Here is a 21,272-nt window from a genome sequence, read left to right on the forward strand (position 1 = left end):
CTTCACCACCTTAATCACTGCCTTCGGTGGCTTGTTCCTCTTGCTCAGCTTTGCACTATGTCTCTGGCGCAGTGTCCTTTTGTAGCTCGATTGTGATTTTCGTAGTCACCTTCTTTTAGCCCTTCTTGGTTGGCTGCTTCTCAGTCCTCTCGTAGACATCGCAAGTACTACAATATTGTTTGGAATCCTTGTGCATCGTGGGCCATCATAGTCCGTCTCGTAAAATCTTCTCTGTAGTGGATTTTCTTACATAGTTTCCTCTTGTGACATCGCCACGTGCGTCTACCAAAATACCATGTCTTTCATGCTTAGGGACATATCTAAGCAATATGTTTTCGGGGCCCATTTTATGAAAATGTCCGAAAATGAGAGAAAAATCCACAGCTCTAACAACAAGTTATTTCTTCTGTTGAGTCATACACTCTCCAGGGGATACTTCGGTAAACAAAATGTAAATTATGTTAGCGAAATGTTCATCAGCAACCCTTATTGCAAAGAGCTAAGCATCGAGCAATCCTTCTTCAATGTTCGTTGGTTCTTGGTCGGTCTCAATTCTGGATAGATGATCTGGCCTAGCATTCAATCGTCCTGGTGTTGTGGGGAAAAATTCCTATGTAGGACGATCCTATCCACCTAAGGTGTGACAGTGCCTTAGCAACAAACGAGTACAGCTACACTGGTTTCTTCCTTTATGAAATATGAAAGAAGAGAGGTCAATAGACTTACCGGTGTCTTCCGTTTGTCCCTCGATCCAATCTCCCTTCTCTTTGGGTGTTCACAGCTACTTGCCTTCTTGCTTACCCAGCTACAACTTCCTGCAAGATCACAAGAGAACAACTACTTGCAACAAGAGAACAGCTACTTGAGACAAGAGAAGAACACTACACAAAGACAGATGTTCACATTCATAACTAGTTTAGGATTAGGAATAAACCAAATACACTAATACATTTATACATCAAAATACATCAGCATATAGGAGAAACCAAGATAGCTTTATTGATGAATAACAAGGTTCAGGAAGAGATACAACCCAGAGGGCTCCAATCCAGCATCTCCTTCCCAGCAAATGGAATTCCTATCTTCAGCCCCTTCAAAGCATTAAGCACCCAATGATCCCAGTCTCAAACCAACAGCAATTCTTTGCAATAATAAAATTCCAGCCCCTAGATCTCATGGAGGAGAGATCCATATATAGATGTTTGGAGAGAGGATGAGTCAGCTTGAGACCTGACTAGTGTCCTCTCCCTCTGTCAGTTCTTGAGTCCACTTGTAGGTTCTTGCTTCCACTTGGAGATTTGGAACCTCTTACTCATCACCAGTCGAATTCCCTGAGGCAAGTGTCATTTTGGAAGCTTCCTGGGTTCTGACACCTTGAGGAATGAGTCTGCCACTTGTCCAATCTCGCTCAGCGTAGGTAGCCAGTGTTGGACTTGACATTCAGCGCAGGTAGCCAGTGGAGCCATTGACATTCAGCGCAGATGTTCAGTGGAGCAGTTGACATGATCCTGAATTGACTTGTTTTTGAGCAGTTTCAGGTGGAGAACTTTTGTGAATTGCTGTGGTTTGTTAGCCTTGTTCCTCTAGGGGTAGGAACAACATGTTTAGGGACTTTGGATCCCTTAGATTATGGACATTTCATGCTCAATGCTGTAAGGCACAAAAATGTCTATAACAGTTGCCCCCTAAAGTATGAGGTTGTTTATCGGGCGAAATGCTTTATAAGGGGGATCCGAAGTTCATCCAATGCTGGGAGGAGACCTGTAATACAATACAATACAATACATTCTTTTTCATACTGCTTTCATGATCTAGCTGAGGCGGGCATTCCCATGCTCAGCTTTATAAATACATTTTTCTGTACATAGAACAGACAATCGTCTGATGGTAGACTGATAATTTTGATGAAATTATCATCCTTTGAGTAGGATGATTATCTGCTGCAATGATGTACATGTCAATGTCTTTATCTTTCCTTAATATATATCGCAGCCCGGATGGATGAAACTAGATCCGGGGTCTTCAAACTCGTTCGATCTTCACTCTAAGTACAAGTCGATCCATGTGAGAAATGTTCTGAAGTCGAACATGGAAAGACATCGCTTGATTACCGGTCAATGATGTAAACCGTTAACAAGCGCGAGAGGAATCACCGATAATGATAATGACCCTCAAGGTACTGCAGTACAATTCAAGTGGTGTGAATAAAGGACTTGGTGTTGAACACCACACAAAATCTTTCGATCGAAGGTCATTGATGTATACCTGTCACCGGAAGTGAGAAACTTGCCATTGTGGCATGCAAGCTTCAAAGTACTGAAGGGTTTGTTCCTAGAGCAACTTCTTGGATAATGAGCTGATGTCGACAAGAAGCGATTCGTCACAGGAGGGCCTTGATGAATCCCACATCAGTGACACGGAACGGAGCTAATGATTTTAATGGAGGTGAAAACGATCTGTGACATATGATTCAGGGTGGCGGTCATGAATGGATGAAGGATAATGTATGGCAGTGGATGGGACATGGTTGAATCTTTCTGAACGACTTCTCTTGAACATATGGCGACACTGATGCGATGGATCAGTAGCATTACCCCAAATATGGATGGTATGGGGAGACCATGGTGATGTGACCGGTGAATGAAACAACCCAACCCGATTGTGGTACGGAGGAAAAGTGTCATGTTCAAGAGCGACTTGCTACCATCAAAGTTTTCTTTAGTTTCTCCCAATTTTTCCTCAGTCATTGCTGACTAGTACCTCTTTATTTTTGTCAAGCTTGAGGAGGATAACATATGCTTGTTCTATAACCTGCCCTTCGGGCAAGCCCATCGCTATGTTTTAACGAGCCTAGCGATAGTGAAACTCGTTCTCGTCTAAAGACAAGTTTGTCGCTATTTAATGATTTTAACGAGTCTAACGACAAGGATAACTCGGTCCTTTTCATTTTTAGAGAGTCTGAAAAGGTACATAAAGTCAACTCCAAAATTCCTTTTTCGTCATCTAATCCCTTAAGTCTGAAAAAGTATAAAACAATACAGAAGGGATGAGTTTTCGATAGTTTTAACGAGCCGAATAAAACAAGTGCTCGATCTTTTTGTGCAATAATCCCTCAGGTCCAAAAAGATTAAAATCTAGAGGAGGGATAGCTCTTCCGGTCGCTTTAACGAGCTGGAAGGCCAAAACTCGGCAATCTTTTCATATTTTACGAGTCAGTTGAAAAGAGCTTAAAGAAGACTCGTATTCTGAGGAATGAGTGATCAAAAGGGATAGCAGCAGATTCCAGGTACAGGTTGGAATTTTCCAATCACGGCAGTGTCACAAGGATGGCTAGATGAAATCACTCTTCGCAGCTATTCCTCAAAATGGGTAAACAATCATATGGAGGTGAACAATCGGCCAAATGAAAAGTGGAGGTGATGGTGCAAACACGACCAAGGCTTTAACGGCTGATGATATTACATTCACAGTGGTTATTTACCGGGATAGATTCATTTTTTATTTTAAAATCAGCTTAAACACTGGTGGAAACACTTGCTCATTGCTTATGTTTATTTTTTAACGAGCATGAAGTCCGCGTTAAAACTGCTCGGATCTTGCGTTTATTTTTTAACGAGCATGAACTTTATGCTAAACTGCTCGATATTATATGGTCAAATCTTTTATTTTTACCATGACTAGCTTTGCCCTTTTCAAAGATAGTGATGTATCCTCAATTGTTGCATCAAACTAGTTAGAAATGAATAACATTTGCATGGAAATGAGAATATAACCCTAATATTTCGCTTTGAACTACGTAAAAAGCAATTAAAAGGTGTTTTTACCTCTCATTTTACCATTTCATTTGAACTTGGTTTGTTGGAGCTTTGGAGGTGCCTCTTCCCCCTTGATTTTCACCAGCTGATTCTGGGAGATTCTGCGGACGATTTTCGGCACTGTCTGGACCAGGTAGGAGCTAAACTCTAGCTCTTTCTTTTCATGGTTTCCTTTTTCCATTCTGTGCCTATTTTCCTGCTCCCATAAGCCTCTGGGGTTTTGCTAGGGCGCTCTTCCATCAGCGCAGGCAGTCCATTCAAAACCTACGTTGAATGTCAAGCTGCCTTAAGGCAGTTTGACCTTCAACGCAGGTAGGACACTTGCCAATTGCGTTGATCTCAGAAAAGCAGTTCTATTGCACAGTTTTTGATGAAACTTTGCCAGTTCTTCATCAAATCCAGGAGCTTACTCTTTCTCTTGTTTGTTTTGCAGGGATTTTTGAGAAAAATGACCCTCACATGGCGAGAACGAGAACATGAAGAGGAGGACATGATTGCCCTCCATGATCCTGTCGCGGTGAACGCGTTGCAGAACTGTGGCCTACTGAAGTTCTTCCGTATCTCTAGTATGAGAGCACAGATCTCTTTACTGCAGTATATGCTTGATGCTTGGGATCCTATTAACCAAGTATTTCAGATCAGGAGCAAATCCATCCCTTTGACCATGGTAGACATTTACTTCTTGACTGGTTTGTCGAGGCGGGGTGCCCCCATTTCTTTGTCAGGTTCGGCCAGAGGGAATGATTCCGTGAGAGATTATGTCCGCCAGTATTGCAGGGAGGGGTCCCAGCCGAGCAGAGACGGCAAGGTTGTTATCCGTGAGATTACTGACAGGTCTCTCAGGTCCATTCTGTATACTATTGGTAGGATGGCCGGTAGCGCATCTCTACATGTTGCCAACAGATCTTATGTGCAGCACGCCTTGGAGTGTCTCCAACCGAAAGTATTCAACTGGTGTGATGCAGTACTTCTTCAGATGAAAAGTCAGTTGAACAAGGTAAAGGATGGGAAGCTGAAGAACTTTGGATATGGTTCTATTCTGACTGCCTTTGCCTTGGAGAAAAAACCACTGATGCAGCCTCAGTATATCACACTCGACTTGCCTTCTCCTACCGAGCCACGCATGCAGAGATGGGTTGACCACATGTCTAGGCATGCTGGTCAATCTCAAATTTCTTTTACTGATACCTTCTTCAGGTGGTTCAAGCATCAGGAGATGGTCTATTCCGAGTATCCATATGTTGGTATGGATTTCCGAGGTGATCCGGACTTGGTACTGCCGGATGGCGACAGTGGGGCGCTATTGGTAAAATCTTCGACCATACTATTGTTTACTATTCTTATTTATAATGTCCTTGTGCTTTATTCTATCAAGACTTTACTCAAACTCATGTGTGCATGCAGATGTTGGTCCTGTTCGTCCAGTAATTCGCCCGAGAGCGCCAGTTGCTGCCCCAGCAGGGGAGGCTGCTGGGAGAGTTATTCTCCGTGACCTTGATGTAGCCGAGACCCTTACAGCTGTGCAGGAGCAGGTTGAGAGCCTTAGTCTCAGCATTCCCGATGTGAGGATTGATGAGTTACCTTTACAGTTGCAGCGACATACTACTGGTGTGCCTAGACGATGGACTCGTCTCTTGCGCATGATTGCACAGGCCGTGACTTGCTATCATGAGCATCACTAGACTAGGGTTCCCCCTAGCACTTTTGAGTTTTTGGGTCATATGACTGATTTTGTCTTGGTTACAGAACATTATGTATGAACGATAAACAGCTTATATATATTTTGATTTTCGAGTTTTACTCTGGTTGAGTTATATGATCCATATGTACAATCATTGATGATGTGTCTCTTTTTATAAATGTCACAAATGTCTATCTAACACATAGTTTGCTAATGAGTCGGTTAATGTGTTTAAGTTTCTGGAAATATGCTGGTATTGAATTGAATGAAATTGTCTTTCCAAAATCTTAACCCTTAGGAACATACGATAAATAGCTGGATTGCGAACGGAATATATACCATTGAGTTGTAGTATCACGAGTTGTGAGTCTAGCTTGACGATTAGTCGGCGTATACCATGGGCGATGGAATCAGAGAGGAGTTCTATCAACGCGCTATACTCAGCGATATTATTCGTTGATTGCCCAATACACACACCTCTGAAACTTACTAACTCGCCGCTTGGATCAAAAATGGCCCAGGCTGCGGAGGATAGGTTCCGCGAACTACGACTCGCTCCGTCGGCATATCCAACACATGTCTCCAGAAGGTTTGACATCTGCAATAAATGTAAAGATGTGGATCACTCAACCAAAACAAATACTTTAGCGAAAACAAAATACAACAAAAGCATACAGGTTACTATTTAAGCATAGTAACGCTTGAGGTACAACCCATTATGGGGTTGCGCCAGTGGAATTCCGTCATAATCCATTAACTCATAGGATCCTTTTGCTAACACTTGTTTAACAATATAGGGGCCCATCCATAAGGAATTAAATTTACCTGCTCCCAATTTATCGGATTCTTGGTCATAAAGCAAGACTAAGTCACCTTCTGAGAAGACACGGGGTTTGACATTTTTGTCGAACTGCACCTTGACTCGTTTCTTATGGGCTTCGTTAGCCAAAGCGGCATCTCGACGGGTTTCATCCAATTGGATTAATTCCAAGAAACGAGTCTCTTCTTCCGAATTTCTGGGGAGGAGATCAATTGCGAGTTTAAGCGACGAAATTTCGCACTGGATTGGCAAGACTGCTTCCAGACCATACACCAGTTGGAAAGGTGTGAACCCGGTCGCGTTCTTTACCGATGTTCGGTAAGCCCACAAGGCTGAGTACAGGATTAGGTGCCACCTTCTTTTGTGAACCCCGATCATCCTTTGCAACATACGCTTCAGGACCTTGTTGATTGCTTCAACTTGTCCATTGGCTTGCGGATAATACGGGGTAGAGCTGTCGTGAGATAGCCCTAGTTTGGCAGCTAATTCGACCATCATGTGATTGCGAAAATGCGATCCATGATCTGTAACTATAGCCTGTGGTACGCCGAACCTGACGACTACATGATTGAAGAAGAAAAGGGCAGTTGTTTCACCAGTGTTATCTAATGTAGGCATCGCCTCGGCCCATTTGGTAAAATAGTCAACAACGACTATAATATACCCATGCCCCCCGGTCGAGGTGGGGTTACATTGCATGAAATCGATGCCCCATTTGGCAAAAGGCCCAATAGCAACTATTGGCTGTAACGGTGCGGGTGGTCTTCTGGTTTTGCTATCGGAAATTTGACAAGCATGGCAACTTCTGACTGCGGTTATGCAATCTTTGAACATGGTTGGCCAGAAGTATCCTGCTCGTAAGATTTTCTGTGTTGTAGCATATCCAGATTGATGCCCCCCACACGCGCCTGAATGACACTCATTCAGGGCTTTTTCGGCCTCTTCATGGGTGAGACACCTCCTCAGAACTGTATCGATACCCCGACGGTAAAGTGTATCACCGACGATCATGTAGTCTTTCGCTTGGTATCGTATACGCTTCTGTTCTGAGTGAGAGGTGTCAGGCCTGAATTTTTGGGTTTGGAGATAAATTATTATATCTCCATACCACTCATTGCTTGCAAATATCAGAAACAAACTTTCGTCCATGATTGATTCTTCTGATGTTTCATCGTTGGACGACGATGGGAGATCGCACAATAATTCTGCGAAAACTAAAGCTTTCTTTGATTTGGATTTTACAAATTCCAGATCAAACTCTTGAAGGATCGCTATCCATTTTGAATATTTGCCCCCCAGCAACTGTCGCGACAATATATAAGTCATGGGGTTGCAATCTGATAGAATGGTAGTTTTCCGGAAGAGGACATAATGTCGAAATCTTTGTATCGCTTGAACAGCAGCGAGTGCTAGCTTTTCAACATAAGAATATTTGCTTTCTGTATCATTCAAGTTTTTACTTAAATAATATATTGGATGTTCAATTCCATCGACTTCTTGAACTAAAACCATTGCAATGGTCGTATCTGCTGCAGCCAGATACAGGTTAAAATCTCTTTGATAGTCTGGGGCATATATTAATGATGCTTTTACTAGAGAATCTTTCAGAGCATCAAACGAAGCTTGCACCACCTGGTCCCAGACGAAAGGTACATCCTTTTTAAGAAGACGAGTATAACCTTTAGCAAGTTCTACGTAATTTGGAATGAATCTCCTCAGAAAGTTTGCTTTCCCTTGGAGTTTCTGAATCTGAAGCAAATTTGAAGGTGGGGGTAGATTAATGATTGCCTGAACCTTGCAAGGGTCGAGCCGAATCCCATCCTTGGAGACTACAAAGCCAAGTAAACGACCAGAACCGACACAAAAGACACATTTGTGCGGATTGAGTCTTATCTTGTAGTGTCGGCAATGTAGAAATATCGCTCTTAAATGCTGCAGATGATCAGTCCGCTTTCGCGAATGAGCCGGAAGATCGTCGAGATAAGGTTGAACGATGTTCTTGATGTCATGGAAGGCATAATTCATTGCCCTCTGAAACGTCGCCCCTGCGTTCTTTAAACCAAAGGGTAATTTTCAATAAGCGAATGTGCCCCACGGACAGATGAATGCAGTCTTTGATTGGTCCTGTGGGCGGATATTTATTTGATTATACCCGGAAAATCCATCCATAAATGAAAAGATTTCACATCCAGCGCATTCATCAATTATCTGGTCGATGAAGGGTGTAGGGTAGTTGTCCTTTGGACAAGCTTGGTTTACATCCCTATAATCGACACACACTCTGATTGTCCCTTGTTTCTTCATAACAGGGACAATATTCGATACCCAATCGGTTAGAGGAACCAGGTAGATGAAACCAGCATGGAGGAGCTTTTCAACTTCTGCTTTAATGGCAGCGGCTTTCTTGGGGTGCACCTGCCGAAGTCGTTGTCTTACTGGTTTGACATCAGGATACATTTTAATTTCATTTTCAATGATACTCGAGTCAATGCCTGGCATTTCATCATATGACCAAGCAAAGACATCTCTGAATTCGCGAAAAAGAGCGTTATATATTTCCAGTTCTGAAGGGGAACAACCTTTGCCGACATAAATATTCTCTACAACATTTGTTTTAGTCGAGATATTTATGGCTATAGTTTCTTCAATATTGGATAAGTTTCGCTCGGAATCCACCGTATTTACAGTATTTGATAGGAGTTCAAAAACTGAAGGGTGATAAAGGTCATGTTGAGTATCTTCTTCATATTCCGGAAGAAGGGAACGATGGTGGCAATCATTCCATGGTGCCCCCTCAATCAACATTGATTGTAGGATTCCTTCGTCAGTCCCATGTACTTTCGACCAAGGATCTAACGGGGTACCATATTCTCTAGACCTATCTACCCAAACGCTTGATGAGCGTTGATTTGGGTTCACCTCCCATGCTCGAAACATTGATTGCTACAATATTTCTATAGGGCTTGGGGGTAAAACCATTGCATGATCCATTTCGACATCGTCTAATGAGATCTTCGTGGAAGATATCATGTTGCAGGTTCTTACGAATGCTACTTCTCCTATATAGAATGGAGGTGGAAGCGCGAAAGTTCCCATTAATGTGGGGTCTTTCAGTAGCCCTACTCCGATGTCTTGAAGCGAATGGTTGCTTCCATGGATCATGGGAATGCTTCCTATAACTTGTGAACCATTAGGGAGGAAGTTTTGTTGGTCGACGATCGCAATCCCTCCTTCAAACGGGAATGCGATCTTCGTAAAATAAGTCGACACAACAGCAGCCATGGCATAGATCCATGGTCTTCCCAGTAGGATGTTGTAGTCAAGATTCCCATCGATGACTTCAACATCTATTTCTACTGTTTTTCCTCCCAGTTCAACCTTCAAGTTATTAAGGATACCGTACGGGGTATAAGTCCTTCCGTTGAAAGCTTTTAATGTCGTCGAAGATCGCGACAAGGTTGGAGATCCTAAAGTTTTCCAGCAACTCATCGACATAATACATGTAGATGCCCCCTCGTCAATAATTGTTCAGTGAACAGTTTTGTTGAGGGCTTTCACTTGAATAAGGAAAGCTAGTTGAGCTGGTAACTGATGATCGTATCCTTTGTGGTCAAAGGATACAAGATTGGAATCCTTAGGATCAACCCCACCAATAGCCGATAACAAAGCCTGCCTTTGGGATGGGCAATTTTGTAGTACTTCAAGAGTCGACATAGCGGATGGCGATTGGGCCAAATCTTCTACTATGTTATAATGCTGCGCCGCTCTGGCGCGAGGATTAAATGTTGACTTGTGTACTACTCCCTTTGGCGGTTTTATTGTTAATTCAGGAATGATGGGCAGTACAACTTCTGTCGAAGTTGTTGGTGAACTATTTGGTTGATCTTTACCTTTGTCGTTCGACAGCTACGAATTCTCGTAATCTTTGTTCGTTGTCGAAATCAAAGCATCATTCTGCTGTTTTGAGACTGACAACATAAGCACTTGCGACGGGGAAGCATTTCCACTATCAACCAGATTTTGACCTGGGTTTGGGAACGGATCAGTTAACACAGCTGAGGTTTGCGAACTTTTGAAGAACCTTCTAAGCTCAGCTTTGTATGGACAATCGGCTGTCCAATGATCCTCGTCACATATCATGCATGGAATTTTTGGTTTCCCTTTCCTAGGAGGGTTTGAAGAAGTTTTTCCAGGAGATGACTCACCCTGTTTCTTCTTCTTACCTTTGTTTTGATTCTTCTTGCTTCCTGGTTGATAGGTTTCTTTGCCTTTATCTGCTGATACGGCATTTACTTTCGAAGCAAGAATTTCATCTTTTGCATTTTGATCCGAATTCTTACAGGCTTTCTTAGACGAAGCCTTTGTCGATTTCGCGTTTGCCGTGCCAATCACGCCATCGCCGGCATGAGAGTCACTATTTGATTTAGGAGGAGGAGGAATTGAAAATTCCGGTCTAGGGGCGTCAGGTATTTTGTCGTAGAGCGTGCCAGACTGAGTATAAACTAAGTCTAGATATTGTGCACGAGCAATAACTTGCTCCTCTGTTACGACTCCCCCCTTTGCCACATCTTCTGTTATAGCAGGAAGTAACGACTTTATAAACCATTCAGCTAACAGCTGATCGAGAACATATGTTTTCACCATCCTACGACGACGACGCCATTCATGTATATGATCGGATATATGAGTGGCAGTTGTCTGCTTGAAGTTGGTTAATATTTCTGTTCCCGTTTCGTACCTTATCGGTAATTGAAAATGGGTTAAGAAAGTCGTGGCTAGGGAGCTAAAATTGTCGAACGAGGCTCTAGGTAACTCAATATACCATTTTGTCGCCGGACCCATTAACGTCCTCTGGAAAAGGTGAAGCCTTATCGAATCATCATTTACGGTGTTTGATGAACACCACAGATGAAAAGTCATCACGTGATTCGATGGGTCTTCACCTGGATTTCCATTGAATTTAGGAATGTCAGATGGAAGTTTGTGAGGAATCGCTGGCCACCAAGGGGCGTAAGCAATCGGATCGTTGGTTAATCGGTGTAAATCGGGTAACTCTAAAGTTTCCACGAATGGTAACTGTTGATTCAGGTTAGGTGAAGCATAACCAGGGTACGATGGAATTGCCTGAGCAGTGGGCCTTTGCATACCAGCATAATGTAATTGATGCTGGTATGATTGATACGGTTGGTGGACTTGAGCAGTGTAAAGCGTTTGGTTTTGACCATTTTGAATATACGGTTGTCCACTGTTCGCAAAGATCTGCTGCTTAGAACCTTGGTACACTCGTTGGAATTGTGGTTGTTGGTATTGCACCAGCCACGGTCGTGAAGCCATGTTCTGTTGCGCTATACTAACCGTTGGACCAAGGTGTGGGGTAATTGTACCCGTTTGGACCTGTGTCGCCCCACCAGTTGGCGATTGTGGTTGTGAACCAGGGTCAAGGGGCTGTTGCATTACAACCTGAGAAATCTGAGGTTGACATACAACAGGCAACGTTTGAACTTGTGACACTGTTACAATAGCCGGTGTGGTCGGGATGTTCAACATAGGTACACACTGTTGCATAGAATATACAACCCTCAGTTGTTGAGGTAGCATAGGTACCCAACCACTCGATGTAATTCCACTATAACCTGAATACTGTTGTGAACTCCCGTATGGATACCCTCCCAGAGGGGGTAATGAAAGGGCATATTGCCCCCCATACGGTAGCAATCCGGAACTCAAGGGGATTGTTTGTCCTTGGGGACTGGATTGCCCAAATTGACCTCCAAATGGATCAATATGGCGAGTCTCAACATAAGAGTTGCCCGATATTATTCCGGATGAACAAACTAGAACAGACCACACTGTCGAAATAGTCCCTTGGTGGACTCCTTCTAGCGGTTGTGAGCTAGTCGGGACAGCTGGTATGCCGACAAACATTGTCGGAGTGACGGCAGGAGCTTCTGCTGTCACTGTGTTGTTCGACACAGTCCTAGATGTTGACGGTTGTTCAGACATTTTGAGTCTATCCAATAGATTGCCTAGCGATTCTACAGGAACTTCCACCTGTGGTGGATTAACTTCTGATGAAGGAAATAGAGTGACCCCGACTCCAAAATGGGTTGGAGTACTTGCTTGCGGATCCTCTGCAATTTCCTCTATCGCAATCAAACCCGGTGGAAGAGGAAGACCGTCAGGTCCGTAAAATATTTCTTGTGCCGAAGAAGGGGTTGAATCGACAGCGACAGTTGTTTGAGGAGCAAGACTCTCTGAACCGGTTACAAATGGAACTTGTTCAGTAGCACAAGTATTTGCCCCCAGACTAGGATCAGTGTTACTGTCCCTCTATGGCTGTTGAACTTCTTCTATAGAGGCAGGGTTTCCAGAAATGTTTGGAGTAACCGGAATCTCAGATGTCATCGGAACACTTGTTCTAACTTTGATAGGAGATTTTGAACCGGTTAAACGAGTTCGCTTTGTCCGTACCGTTTTCGATTCCGGAGACAAAGACGGTTGACTCGTAAGCCTCCGCGAACGACGGGGTTTCAATTGACTTTCTTCCACGATTGCGGATTACTCGATCAACCAAAATACAAAAGGGGAAAGTGTGTTTCCGAATTAAATGAACTTTTTTAGACGCTTTTAGACACGACTTGCTTTTTCACTTTTAAAGAGTCGAGAAAAAGCTAAAGATGACTCTAGTCTCCTTCGATGTTTTAACGAGCCCGAAGTGACAAATTCTCGGATGGACTTTTTCTGTTATAGAGTCTGAAAAAGGCCAAAAGGAACTGCTCTGGAGTTCTAGGCAGAGGGTGTGCCAAACTTTTCGCAAAACCGCAGAATACTTTTTAGGGTACGGGCGGTCGATCTTCGTGAATGCTGTGTTCACTGCATTGCGATCAGTAGGGCGGCCGACACAGCTTCCTAAGGATAAAGGATATATGCCTATAAGGGTCTCCCAATATATACGCGACGGTATGTGGGAGCACAATCCGTACTAGCGCTATCGTCCCTCAGGAGGAATCACCCACCTTCCACGAGATCGACAGTCACTAGGCTTAACGACGCCGGAACACGTCTCTAGCCTAGACCTCTATGTTGTGTGTTATGTTACAAAGTGTTGTTAGGTTCATTCAGTTTATTTTAGGTTGATCTTTTTAAAGTTTGCCTTTCAAGGTTCACCACGAGATGTATGATACAAATTCCTAAATGCAGTCTAAAGATGATAAGCAAGCTTTATATCTTTTCAACTTTGAAAATCCTAGCTACTAAGGGAAAAGAAAGACACCATCTTTTCTCAAAGAGCAGTCAGCACACTCTAATGCACTTTTCCTAAATCCAACATGCAAACTATCAAATGAAAAATGCACAATGCAGGTGTTTATTTTCCACTTTCTTAGTATTGATGCCTACAAAGAAAGCTTTTTGTACAACTTTGAATTTTCTTTTAAATGATCAACACAAACAAGTTCACTTTTTCGAAATCAGAGAAGATAGAAGAGATTACAACACTTAACGATTTTCGAAATAAAGACTTGTTTTGATACTTCAAAAGAGACAAATTCAAACCAATAAGCAAAAGTAAATGTATAATCAATCTGCAAACAGCCAATGAACTCTCTTCTAAGATCACAATCAACAGATCTGAATCAAGGGCTACAGGATGACTATTTTACTCATGCAAAGGAAAACTGTAAATGATGCCACAAACACATAAAAACACTCACAGTCTTTTTCTACAAAAGGAGGCGGAATCTAAGAAAAGAAAAGGAGTTATCTGACTGGTACCTATGTTGGTCAAAGGCTGCAAAAAACAGAGATCAAAACAGGGCAACAGAGAGCAGAGAACCCCAGCTGCACAAGGCCAAACTGGTTCAGCGCAACCTCAACACTGAGGACTTGACATTCAGCGCAGGTAGCCTTCATGAGACCTACGTTGAAATGCAGACTGCCTTCACAGCAGTTGCGCTGAAGGAGAAAATCTCGTTTCTCCTGGGTTCTGGGTCACAAATTGCTCAAAAATCAACAGTTTCAGGCCAAATCAGAAACACAAGCAAGGTATAATCAAAGGGATGCTTTGAAATCTACTAAGATCTATCACAAGGATTATCAAATCATTTGTGGATCCATTGTTTAGATCATAGACAAGTCCAGCAATTGGATCAAAGCAGCAACTTTCTACTTTGCATTCGGGAAAGATGCAGTTCGACTGTTGCTGTCAAGTCTATGATGCAAAAAAATGATAGAAACACAAACAAAATGACTAAAAAAATTCTCCCCAGTAGAGTCGCCAATTTGTTGTGGGGAAAAATGCCTATGCAGGATGATCCTATCCACCTAAGGTGTGACAGTGCCTTAGCAACAAATGAGTACAGCTACACTGGTTTCTTCCTTTATGAAATGTGAAAGAAGAGAGGTCAATAGACTTACCGTTGTCTTCCGTTTGTCCCTTGATCCAATCTCCCTTCTCTTTGGGTGTTCACAGCTACTTTCCTTCTTGCTTATCCAGCTACAACTTCCTGCAAGATCAGAAGAGAACAGCTACTTGCGACAAGAGAACAGCTACTTGAGACAAGAGAAGAACACTACACAAAGACAGATGTTCACATTCATAACTAGTTTAGGATTAGGAATAAACCAAATACACTAATACATTTATACATCAAAATACATCAGCATATATGAGAAACCAAGATAGCTTTATTGATGAATAACAAGGTTTAGGAAGAGATACAACCCAGAGGGCTCCAATCCAGCATCTCCTTCCCAGCAAATGGAATTCCTATCTTCAGCCCCTTCAAAGCATTAAGCACCCAATGATCCCAGTCTCAAACCAACAACAATTATTTGCAATAATAAAATTCCAGCCCCTATATCTCATGGAGGAGAGATCCATATATAGATGTTTGGAGAGAGGATGAGTCAACTTGAGATCTGACTAGTGTCCTCTCCCTCTGTCAGTTCTTGAGTCCACTTGGAGGTTCTTGCTTCCACTTGGAGATTTGGAACCTCTTACTCATCACCAGTCGAATTCCCTGAGGCAAGTGTCATTTTGGAAGCTTCCTGGGTTCTGACACCTTGAGGAATGAGTCTGCCACTTGTTCAATATCGCTCAGCGCAGGTAGCCAGTGTTGGAGTTGACATTCAGCGCAGGTAGCCAGTGGAGCCATTGACATTCAGCGCAGATGGTCAGTGGAGTAGTTGACATGATCCTGAATTGACTTGTTTTTGAGCAGTTTCAGGTGGAGAACTTTTGTGAATTGCTGTGGTTTGTTAGCCTTGTTCCTCTAGGGGTAGGAACAACATGTTTAGGGACTTTGGATCCCTTAGATTATGGACATTTCATGCTCAATGATGTAAGGCACAAAAATGTCTATAACACCTGGCTTGACTATTACTTCAAAAGCATACTCATGGAACAACAATAGCCACCTGTAGATCTTCCCCCTCAACACAAGCTTTTTCACCAAGTACTTCAGCATAGAATGGTCCTTAAAAATCTTAAAGTGTGTTCCTAATATGTAATACTTGAATTTCTGCAATGCGTACACCATAGCTAAGACCTATTGTTCCGTTGTGGAATAATTCATTTTTGCCTTAGATAATTTTTGACTCGCAAATATGATGGGATGATCAAGATCCCCATCTCCTAGATGTGCTAACATAACACCCAAATCTATGCATGACACATCTACATGAACGTGGAACTCCTTCTTCTAATCTGGAAACACTAGGATCAGTGCAGTGACCATCTTTTCCTTTAAGATGTCGAGGCTCTTTTGACATTCATCGTCCCAACAAAAGGTGACATCTTTCTTTAGTAAATTTTCCATCAGCTTAGTGATCTACACATAGGCCTTTATGAACTTTTGATAATAACCAGTATGCCCTAGAGTAGCATGTAGCTACTTCATAGTGTTCGACACATCCAGATTGATAATAACAACAAATTTTACAAGTTCTACCGTCAACCCCTGCTTGCAAACAACAGTTCCTAGTAATATTCCATACGACACAAAAAATACACATTTTCAAGTTCAAAAAGATTTGATATTTCCTAAAAGTATCCAACATCAAGAACAAGCTCGAAACATGCTTCTTTATCAATCCAAAGATTGTCCAGTCATCAAAGTAAACTTCTAGAAATTTGTGGATGTATTCTTTAAATGTTGCGACGACAACTTTGGATAATATCACAGGTGCATTCTTCAACACAAATGACATGACTGTATACTGAAATTATCCCCATTTAATAACAAAAGTGTCCTTACTCCTATCTTCTAGCATGATCTTAATTTGATGGTACCCTAAAAAACCATCTGTAAAGGAGTAGGCCTCCTATCCTCCCATATTATCCAAAACTTCATCAATGAACGGTGTTGGGAACGGGTCATGTACACATGCATTGTTCAAATTTCTTAAATCGACACAAATAATTATGTCTCCCTTAGTATTTTTCTCCTACACTATACATCAAGCTCACCCATTTGAATTCTTCCACATGTTCAATTATTCTAGCTGCGACCATCTTCTCAAGCTCCTCCTTCACCTTCTCTTTGTATTTTGGGTTTAGACTATATGGTCGTTGTTTTATGGGTTTCACATCTGGCTTCAAGTGATCCTCATTATGCCCAGATTGCCTACAATTCCTTTTAACTAAATGAACTTCGTTGTAAATAGCTCCTGGTACTCATGCAATAATTCAATGACCTTACCTATTGTATCCTCATCCTAGCAATCTGTGATGCGCACGAATTTGGGCTCTGCCTCTCAGCCTATATTGACTTGCTTCACCTTAACAAGTTGTGTTATGTCGGGCATCTCAACTTCTGGTCCTGAAACCTCACATTTTCCTTATGATTCAGGGTTGTTAAGGTTGCACAGATCTTCCTTGCCCTATTCCATGCTCATATTATAGAATTATATTATATGTTGCAACTCCGCATTTCAATCAGGGTGTACCCAAGTCGTTGGCTCATTTGGTGTCCAGAAAATTCCTACTTTGATTTCTTGAAGAGCATCATTGATACACTAAAAACCATCTTCAAACCTAAATTTCAATATGAATCTTTCATTTAGATCACACTACTTAGTGGTTCCATGGTGCAACTCTGTTTTGAGATATCAATATATCAGTATCACATCCAAGGTGTCAACAAATATGTGTACCCATTCTAGTTGAGGTTCTTGTTGGGTGTGTGTTATATGTGTAGACACCCTTGTATGCTGTGTCAGGTGAAGCAGGGGGGAGGTAACCCCCCTGCACGGGGTCTGGCGCAGCACCCTGAGAATTTTTTTTTTGGACCCTATATTAGGTGGGAAAACCTGCCTATGGTTTTGTGCATGGATTTCACACATTTTTTTGGGCATGATAGCTTTCTGTCCATGGTATTTTGTCGATACAGTCAAGGGAAATACTGTTATGTTCTAATCTAGGGTTAATGGATGGGGGTTTATGAATGCTTCAGCATGTATATATATGTATTGTAATATTGAAAGGAATATAATGAAAAAGAAATCTAGTAGTCTTTATTTTAGGATCTAGGGGAAAATCTCTGTGTATATCTATTTTATGTTTTATGCTCTTGCCATTGTTTATTTTCTGCTTTTAAGAATTCTTTTATGAGTATTTTTTGTATGGGGTTAAAACCTACATTTTTTCACCCCATCCCATAGTCCAAGGAGAGAAATGTTCCCAATGATCATCCTTACCATTATACTTCTCTATAAGCCTTGTGTTTGCATGACCAAACCTGGGCCTCATCAATCCACAATACTCCTTCCAATCTCTTATATTGTCTTTATGTGTGCCCCACTATCACGTAGGTGTAGACCTCAAAGCTATATTCAAGGCCTGGAATCATTGTTCTTCTGGTACATCCCTTTCAAACTCATCAAGAAATAATATGACGTCACCTATCCCATCATAGTAAGGTAAATTATGTACCTCTGTTGAGATGCAATGAAGATATTTTGTAAGCTTGTTACAACACATTGTAGAAACTTCACACAAGCGGTTCTTCCAGTTCTCCAATTCCTCATCAGAGTCTGAGACACATGAACTATCCTTTTCCAATCTTATTCTCCCATCTACAGTGGGGTTGATCCAATCCTCATCTCGCACAGATCACTTATATATATTTTTAATATCTTCATTTCCATATTCATTGTGGATAGGTTCTATATACTGCGCTCCTTCAGAAGGGTCCAAAGGCCCTGGTACCATTCTTCTTGAATACTATACTTCTTCTTTTTAGATTGATTATAGCGTCCATATCAAAATCCCAATTGAATCCAAGTAAATATGGATACGGATTGTTGTCATCCATAATCTCAATGACTTCAAAGTCCGACATCATGCTTACTCTTTCAATTTCCACAACAACGCCATGCAATCATCCCATGAGGCTAATTTTTTGTTGAGTGGCCATGCACAACTGAATCATTGACCATTGTAGCTTTGGTTGCCCAATTCACTCCCATGTATTCTTCGGTAATACATTCACATCCGATCCTATGTTAAAAATTACTTAATCCATTTCAAATTCATCGATCTTCACAGTTAGTCACATCTCTCAACCGATTCTTTTCTTATTTCTATATAATTTTTTTAATGCACATTGTTCATTAGTTTTCAATTAGTTCTTGCAATCATTCCATTGTTTTTTGATCCCTTAGAAAATTCATACATATCTGCAGAAAGGACTTCATAATGGTCGGATCATGGTTCTCCGTCACAGTAACCACTTTAGGATTATTCTTCCATGGTACTAGTTGCATCTTCGTCTTCGATTTCAACGCTCCTGGGTCCACATAACTCTTCCTCGCTTACATGGAGGTTTCTTTCTCCCTCTGCATATTGAACCTAATACTTTTTTCTTCAGCCTTCCTGACCCATGTATCCACCATAGGCTTTTGTCCCTCTTTTTTATCTCCTCCTATAGCTATGCCACTTCGTGTCACTATGTTAACACTTTGATCATCTTTGCACAGTTCATCCCTCATCATTTTCAAGTTTTTCACAGGCTACTGATTCTTATTTTCCTGCATTTTAGCCATTAAAAGAGGACAATCCTCTATTACATGGTCAAACTATCTATAATAATTACAGGAAGAGGTAGTGAGGTTCTGATAATCCTGTGAAAAATGTCTAGCTTCACCACAATTATAACATATAATCTGACCCTGACCTTGTCCAACGCCCCCTCCTCGACCACGTCCTCGGCCGTGAAATCCTCTGCGGGCTGTAGGTGAACCATGATCTTCTTGTGCATGGCCTTCATCTTGAATTTTGTACGTCATAGTTTTCTCTATCTTCAAATCATAGCTATGATAATTTCATTCATCCTGTCCTACTGACCAACAAAAGTTACAAAATAACTTCTTTGGTGACTACACATACTTTTGTAACAAATAAAAGTTCTCATTCAAGTGTTGGCCTACAATTCAAAAAATAGTACACCAGACACTTGATCCAGTACTTGGTCCAACAGTAGGTTCGGCTTCAGAGGATTAGGACCTCTAACATCCAAATAATCATGATAGAGAGGACACTGGTCCTTATAGTGACCTTTCACTTTACACTTTATGCACCAAAATTTTGAGTGCATATCAGGAAAAACTTCTTTTCCCTTCTTCAATTTCCATATGTAAGCTCGCTAACTAGGTCTATATGTACTGAACGCCAACGTGAGTATCCTGTATCAGTGATGCTTGTAGCTTCATCACAATTTTGAATGCCTCAACTTGCAATGTGATCTTTTGCTGTGATGTTGACAACCTGAGATGCAATAATAGTGCAACTATATACCACTCTTTGTGTTGTGATATTGGTAATATGAGATGCGGTAATAGCGCAACTATATACCACTTTTTGTGTTTCTCATCGGAGATCTAAAAGTTGACTTGTCCCAACAAACATTTTAATATTTGATTTAATTCCCAGGCAGTCTCGTTGACTGCTTTCTTAATCTCTCTTATCTCTGTAATGCACTACAACTTCGACTTTGGTTTCTTGAACTATGCATTTAGTGCTTTCTTTGTATCAGCTAGCGAAGTGGTTGGGTTTGTTGTATTGTACTTAATATATAATGACAGTTATCTATCTTGTAGTACTATGACAAGTTGAGCTTTCTTCATATCTTAATCATTGATTTGTTGCGCTTTTCATACAGCTTCTGTGATAAACCAAAATTGCTCAGGATCCTATGATCCCTGACACTTAAAAACAGGCATCTTTACTACGTTAGCCATATTAAATGGGGGAAGTGGAGGTGGAGGTGGAGCTGTAGTTGTAGGTGTATGAGGTGGAGGTGGAGTGATTAGATGGGGAATCGCAGAAGTGCCTTGATTATCTGACTGTGGTGCACCTCTAGGTGTGCTACATTTTCTCATTTCTTCTTCACTTTCTGATTCACCCAATAACAGACTGTAAATAGCTTCAGCAAAATTATCATGGTCTATTTTGAATCTCTTTCCGCTCCATGTAGATCCAGTATTGCTTCCTTTAAACATCAATCCTCTTGCATGTGCAGTATTCCCTTCTCACATAACAACATCTTAATCTAGAGCTTTAAGGAATTCAAATACTTACCTCGCAGACCCTTGAAAAGCTGGCACTCAGCTTCACAATAGGATACTGATGTGTCGATCATAAATTCAGTAATAAAGCCTCCAAAAACATTATCGATCCAGTAATCAACAACTCTTGTGATCTTATTTTTAGTCTGCTTGAGTTTCTTAATTAGCTATGGGGTCCACGCAGTAGGCTTGTTGTGCTTCCAATAGGTCTTACTTTCAGCTAGTTTTGAAAGCCACTCGTGCAGCTCGTTAGTGAATGATACAAAAGATATCTCATGTTGATCTATAAATATATAATTCTGCAACCACCTTTCCATTGACAGGCACAGATTTATGTTATCATTTGTTGCAAATTGCGTAGCTTCAAATCGACCCAATCTTGAATCTCTTT

This window comes from Pinus tabuliformis, chromosome 4_1, assembly GCF_031772625.1.
Source record: "Pinus tabuliformis cultivar Carrire ecotype Pingquan chromosome 4_1, CPIR1, whole genome shotgun sequence".
NCBI classification, from domain to species: Eukaryota; Viridiplantae; Streptophyta; class Pinopsida; order Pinales; family Pinaceae; genus Pinus; species Pinus tabuliformis.